Genomic DNA, 7,851 nt, shown 5'->3' with positions numbered 1-7,851 from the left:
CTCGTGTTTGTTTCCTGAGCAGCTACAGAAGTGCTTATTGATGTATTGTGACACGAGCATTCATGTACCAGGAAAGTGCTCCAAGCATAAACAGTTTGGCATACAATGAAGCATAGCTGCCTCTACTCTAAGAGGTCTGGGATGATTTTACTCTGTCAATATACTGCACTTGCCTCTAATATCCTAGTTCTTTCCACATCAAAAAAGTCTGCTGCATTAAGCTTAGCCAAGAGGGCTGGGGAAACTACCCTGCTCAGCTCGAGTATTATGCCCGTGCTCACAGTCATGACCTCACATACTGGTATCTGCCTTGCATTCATGCCTTATTCATGTTTCCCATGTTCTAGCACAGACATTTTGACTTTCAACTTAAGCCCAGCTGGATAAGTGGGAGGTGTTTTCCTTGTTCTAGTCTGGGATATGTTTGTTCTACATTTGACCTAAAGCTGGTGAGTCACCAAAAAATGCATGAGACCTTGGCCCAGTTTTTACCAGGTTGCATGGGTCTAAAAGATGTAACAACACTGTTTTGTCACGAGATATTTTGAAGCTCTTTCTGAAGTGCCTACAGCCATATTTCTGAATATAGATTTTTACTTTCCAAGTTTAGAGATGTAGTCACTGTGGATTGCACAGCTATTACATGTGCAAATACAGTGGGTAATGAATGAACTTTTTAGTGCAGGTCTAAAAAACTTATACTCTATTCTGAATTCTACTCCATGAAGTAATTATTGCAGAAGGTCACATCTGAGATGGGAACCTTTTTCACAAATTCTTCTCTTTCCCAGTATTACTAAAGCACCTGCCAAATGCAACAGCAATCCTTCCACTGAGGTTAATGGGCTTTGGATAAAGTCCTCAGTTACCATACTGGATATATTTGCTGAAAATTAATTTTCATTGTATTTGAAAAGAAATCAACAATATTTACTTAACAATAATCATTTGGAGTAAGAGGCAAATGGCAATGCTCCCCCACAGAAGCTAACCAAAGTATGAATATATTATATTAATGATTTAGAACAGACCCATGGCTGGATTCCAAAGCAGCAATGTTAGCTTTACAACTATGCAGCACTTAATGATACAACATGTCTTCATATGACAGTTTGTCCAGGGCTGGGTTCAAATCTTGTGAAATCAGGCACAAGCTCTGTTTGCCATTTGGCAGGACACTGTTCTCCCCTGGCCAGCTGGCACAGGGACTCCCAAGGCAACCAGCACCAACCCAGAAGTGGAATAGGGAGAGAACACTTGAGAGCTGCAGGAATTGTGGGTGAAGGGAGAAAGTTTGGCTGGAGAGATGTATCACTGGTGCATGCAATCTTCAGAAACAGGAGAATATTGCTTTTGTCGTGATCCTACTCTGCTACTAAAGTTTCATGATCTGTTCCCCAAGTTATGGACAGACAAGGTGAGCTGCTCTGACATCCATAAGGCCAAGGCCTATGGCTCAGGCTGTTTTAGCAACAGTCACTGACATGAACAGTGTAATATATAAAGGGAATTCTCACCTACCCCCTGTCAGGAAGTTTTAAATTCCCTTTGTACTTTAAACATTTCACAGTTTAAAGAGGGAGAGAATCTGGTCTATAGAACATATTAACTCAAATCCCCCCCCCCTTTTTTTTTTTTTTACACAGCAATAGGGATATTTTAACAGTTCAGAGAAAGCTGAGAAGAAAGGAACAAAGACTGTGTTCAGTACTGTGGAGAAGGTCAGACTTCTAGTTCTAAAGTCTTTGCAAAAACAAAAGGGGAAACAGTTTATTTCTTTTCTCCTTCCCCAAGGTGGGAAGTGCTCTGCTAGGTTATCCTTAGTCATTTTGATGAACTTTTTTCAATGAACTTTTCATTTCTGGATGTAGCTGGAACTTAAGGAAAGAGAAAGGAAGAAATATGGAGCTGGAAGAGGCAACATTGCCAGAGGGATAACTAATAAATCAGAAGAGAAACAAGTTCTCCTTGCAAGCTTGCCAGAAGTTACCAAAAGGAAAATCTATTCCAGAGCTTGGCTGCACAGGTCTAACACCACTTGCTAATACAAAGAGTTAATGTGCTGTACAGGAAGCTTAACATATCTGCCTCGTCAAATAGCAACGGACCCTATTAGCTGCATTTACAGCAGCCTCATTTCCTTATAGCTCTCTAGTGTCGGAAGCAAACTTCTTTATTTTTGAAATGTCTTCAAGCAACTCTTCTAGAAAAGTAATTGTTTCTGCTCTTTATTATACATAATCCTGCTCCTAGAAATAATTGTGAATTTTTTGATCACCAGCTGAAAAATTCTGTGTTTTAGTGACAGGGAAGTGGCTTCAAGTCCTGGAAATATTTCATATGTATATAATGCTGTCCAACCAAGTTTCACCAGACAGTCCCTGTGCAGTGTCATAAGTTGATTTCTTCTATGACTTTAGGATTTAGACACCTGCAGTTATAACATAAGTCTTTGCAGTGATGACTTAAAAGCAGGGTTTTTTCTAACCTTTGAGAAATTTTGTTCAGAGAATGTTTTTCTTCTTACTTTCTATCTGCTAAAGGTTATTTGGCTGTCTACTGCATCCTATTAATCAGAAGACTAAAAAGACCCATCATCTATGTTGATCCAAGTGTCTTTTCAAAATCCATTACTTTCAATTTAACTGCTCAAAGAGCGAGAGAATTCCCTTTGCCCTGCATGGAGCAAACATAGATCACTCAGACTGCAAAATAAAATATGAAGCTCCAAAGCTCAGCTTTTCTTCCATCCTCATTAGTTTGTGAGTGGTTAGAAGGCCACCTGAGATGGAGTCTCAATATGGGTTTTAGACCTTGATTATAAAATATTCTAGTGTTAAAGTTAAGAGGAAGCTGAGAAGAGTCAGAGAGCTGACTGCAAAACACCTTTGAATATAAATTCCTTGGAGCAGAAACCATCTTTTACTATATAATGGCACACTGCTAGCCCAATGGGACTGACCTTTGTTGACCTCTAGATATTATGGTAATATATGCACTTTTAAAAAAGTCTGGAAATAAGGTTGACTAAACTCTGCAGAGCAAGAAGTCTCTGTTGCTGTGTGTTCAAACAGCATTCAATACACTGGGGTCCCCAGTGTCTTATCCATACAAGTGATACAAGACAAAAAGACTTCGCTAGAAATGCCAAAGCAGTGTCAGGAGTCTGCCACATGCCTCAGGCTATCATAATTAAGTCAGACCAGGTTCTGCTGCCAGTGGCATGGGATGGATTTTAGAGGCATTGCAACATTTTTAGCCACGTTGAATTCCACAGCATGAGTAAACAGTTATTACCTGGTGTGGGGCTAGGGAGGGCTTTTGCATACAGGCTCAAACACACTCTAGATTTGTAAGTAGAAGCTTTGACTCTTGTCACCCCACCATCCCATTGCAAGTAATGGAATAACAGCAACTGACCACCCATGGGAAAAAGGACTGGAGGACCTCTCAGATCTGTCCGAGCCCTACTATTTAGGAATCCATTAGCTAGAGAGCAAAGACTTTCATCTCCATCTAGCATCGCTTTCAAGTGTTAATACATTTAAAGACAGATGAAGATGAATAAATCCAAGTTCTAGTTTAATAATTTGGGAGTCAACTGGTGGAGTGAGGGGTACACCTTCTCAGCAGTGGAAGGGTACAGCCAAAAGACAACATAGGTGCCTTCTTTCTTCTTTAATCCATTTTCAGACATTCAAAGTTTAGTTTCCCCAGCTGCTGATACTGTAAAAGTGTTGCTTGGCAACATGGTAACACAGGAAAAAATCTTCAAAAACACTAGGAGTTTTTGTCCTTAGAAGTGTACTAGTTCAGCACATCCAACCTCCTACAGATCCGTTTTAGAGGAAAAGAGGAACAATGATTCCCCCTCCATGAACTAGTTCCAGCAGCCTTTAAAGCAAAGCACTCAAAATGGGACAGGAGAAGGGGTGCCCTTGGATGCTGAAGGGGTGGGACAGACTCCGACATGGAAGTTGCAGGCAGCATGCACCCAGCCCTGTTCCCTTATCTAATACTGAGAATTCATCTGACTTCTCAGACAAGACACCTGTAGACAAGGCATTGTCTTAATTGCACATGAAGAGGTTACATCTCCCTCCAAAGGGTTTTGCCGTAATGCCCTAGGGTACAGCGATCAGGCCTGCCTCTTCTCCACTCCCAATAATCAGAGGCTCACTAACAGTGAGTAGTGGGGACAGGATACCTGCTTGAAAAAGTGGCAATACCAAGGCAGAGAAGCCAGGGCAGGCTGCTGAAGACCTGGCAAACCCAAGGACTTAACTTTTCAAAAGAAGTCTGAGAAGCAGTCACACTACCTTAATGCTGGCCTATTGTGAAGTCGCAGAAGGAAGGGGCTACCAGTTAATTACTGCAATGAATACCCCCTGAAGTCAACATTCACAGAAAATGTTACATTGTAAGAACCATAGAGAATAGTTTTAAGAGTTCACTGCTTTTCTCCCCCTCTTCTTGCACTGGAATTTCTTTGTTATTGCACTGCACTTTTGACCTCCACAGAGCTATTTCTAATTTATACTGCTGAATCATGGTTACATGTATTTATCATCCATAAGACAGAACACAGCCTTACATCCAGATAAGATGTTCTGGTTTGTTCAAGGCAAAGAGTAAGTGATGTAAGTTCCTGTAAACACAGAACACAAGTACCAATATTTTTAAAGCAAGATCCCAAAGGGCATCTATCTTTATTTAGCTAGAGGTAAACAGAGTTGAACATAGAGAGTTGTTGTGGTGGCAGCACAGACTCTTCAGCATTGTATGGCACCATTTCTGTTGATATTAATGCAGAGATAAGAAATCTAGATGGTATGTCTCATAAGGTCAGTGTCAAAAAGTCTGCCAAGTTGTACCTATTGAGTTCCACAGTTACCAAAACAAGGGGAAATACATTAGAAAGTGGGAGATTCTAGAGTAAATCCCATACAGTATCACATATACCTATAAACAGGGAAAATACACTGAAGTAACACATTCCTGTTTCTGATTACAGAGTTGTGTAGATCAGGAACAGCTCCCCTGAAATGAAGAGCCATTGGAAGGCAGCAAAGAATCTGACCAAATCAGTCTAGACTTGGGAAATCTTCGAGCACTGTGTAGGGAAAGAAACACTCCTCCAAAGGATTGCTGGTAGTCTGCTAACTCAAACTCCTGCTGCAATACCAATTTAATTAACATGCTTAACTGCTCAGAGATCTCTAAGATTATTCACTGGATTGGCAGCCTTTTCTCACTGCTAATTGTGTTACTTTGCAGTGAACAAGAAGGAGATGAATGAGTACAGTAACCCCATCTTTTCCTGCTGAAGGAGGAGAGTCACACCAAGTAATTTGACTTTGACATACTGTCTTGTTTTCACAGGTTTGTTTTATATAAATAAACATGTGTGAGCTACTGAAAGCTAATGAGCTGGATGGCAGCAAAACAAAGTCCTCCAGTGGCTGCTCATGGCACAGCAACTTGGCAGCACTTGGTGGTGCAGCCATCTGACACAAAGCTCAGTTTACCTTCCAAAGCACCACATAGTCAGTCAGTGCCATGAATGCTCCATGCCTAGACAAGATCCTTGTGTGTAAACACTCCCCAGAGGCTCTGATTAAATAGAAAATCTCCCAAGCTGAACTACTGCTATGCAAACTCTTTTCTTGTTTGACCAGCACTTCCTGACAACAGAAGGGGACAGAAATACTATGCCAATATTGCTGGTATGGACAGAGCCTGAGGTTAAAGCAAAGAAAACACATGACACTTAAGGGATGGCAACATTCTTCCTAAAGAGCTTGATACTCCCAGATTAGCCTATCTGCTTATACTGAGGCTGGAGCAGCCAGAAGGGAGACTATCAGCAGCATAGAAAGGCACTGAATGTTTTGGGTCCTTGCGGTCCTGCGTGCTTTGAGAAGAGGCCTCCAACTATGCCAAGGGACATGCTTGCAGTTTCTTTGACTGTGAAGATGGTGAGTTTGGACTTGAGGGCAGCCTTAGGGCTCCTCTGCAAGTACAGTCTAAATATAAACTTGCACCCAGGAATTCACTGGAAGCTTCAATGTTGATTTCAACCTTAAATGTCAATGCAAGATTAAGTGTTAAAGTCACTAGTGATAGCTCGTATCTCCTGGAGATATGCATAAGTCTAGAGGCATCTGATTCCTTCAATTTGATTGCAGTGGAAATTAGCTTCTGTACCTAAGCATAAGGGGGCAAAGGAGAGCTAAAGGCAGCCACAAAGCTACTGACTCCCTTTTACATCTCATTGGCACCCATGATATGTACCCCACTCTTCAAAGGAAGGAGATATGCCCTGTGCCCTGCCTGCCTGGTGAATATGTGCCTGGGACACTCCTACTGTGATATTGCCTTAGCCCCGGGGAAGTCCAATCATTTCATTTTACTAACAAATTGAAGTATGGATCAACTATAAAAACATTTTAAGCAGATCCATCCCCCATATGCTCAGTACTTTTATTGAAAATATTGGTATAGAAAAGCTTGGGTTTTAATCCCAGCTTCAAAGACAAATTATCATTTTGGTACAAAGTTAACAAAAGCTCTTACTCAAGTGGCATCCTCAGGACTTTTCCTGTGAACCCCAAAACACCCTTGCACAAGTGTAGTGGTGCTTTTAATCTAATTGACATTTCTAGGGGATTTTTTTCAGGTTCCTCTCCCATTCAGAGGGGAAAGAGTATCTATCATTCATTGGGCATTTAGGAGAGGACCAAACCAGAATAATCCACCAGTGCCTCCCCACCATTCCCCATGCCCAAGGGAAAGCTGTTTTCTCTCCCAGGCTGAACACTGAATCAAAGCAATCTCTGCAGCAAAGCAGTGCTCCAAAAGGGATAGAATTATAGAAAGCATCCAATTACTACAAATATATGGATGCTATATAATCTAATTCCTCTTGATCAAACCCATGAATCCTATGGGTTCAGAGGCACTATTTGGAGACAATAGTAACATTGTGTAACTGAGGACTGACTTGATCTTTACAACCTGTCTTACCATTACAATGTTGCATTATGACAAATTGAGAAAGCCTAAACTGAAATCATTGAGCGAAGTGATCTGTACTTTAGAGGTCTACTGCTCAGTAGAGAAATCACATTCAAAAATAAAATTCAGTTCCAAAAAGCTCAAGTTTTCAGCTCTTTATTCCCTGTAGGAATTAGCTTATCAAATTGCTCAGTGTTTTACTCCTAAATAAGTATGTGAATAACAAATCATTCTCTTCAGTTGTTATTAGTCCTATTGAATGACAAATAATTCCTAATGTTTCTTATTCTTTTCAGAGTGTAAAGCTTGGCAGAGTTAGCAGAGGAACACTGCCATAAAGGAACAAGACACTTTGATGTTCCAGATGAGGGAAACAGCCATGCAGAGGCACAGACTCAACATTATTCTACATGTGGATTTTGCAATTTGCATAAAGAGGCAAGTCTTCCCTTCTCCCCCAGTTACACCCATGCAACACCACTGACATTGCATTGTGGCTGCCTGTAACACAGCAGATTTTGCCTGTTAACTAACAAGAACCCAGAAAGCAGTGTGTTTGCAACAAGTTAAGATTAACCCTACAATGATATATTCTGCCAAAGTAACATCCACAGGCAACTTTTTTATTTGAGAGGTCAAATTTGTAGACTCCACTATTAAAAATTAAAACCTCAGACTAACAAACACTGATTTAAGTCAGTCTTGCTCCCTTATTACCCATTGCTCACTCCTGACAACGCATTTCCATCATGCCAGCCCCTCCAGTTGTGCCACTATAACTGAAGGAATTATCATGCTGCAATCCAGATTAGGAATGAATCCAGAATAAGACAC

This window comes from Ciconia boyciana, chromosome 9 (genome assembly GCF_034638445.1).
Source record: "Ciconia boyciana chromosome 9, ASM3463844v1, whole genome shotgun sequence".
NCBI lineage: Eukaryota > Metazoa > Chordata > Aves > Ciconiiformes > Ciconiidae > Ciconia > Ciconia boyciana.
Note: the sequence above shows the minus strand (reverse complement) of the source record.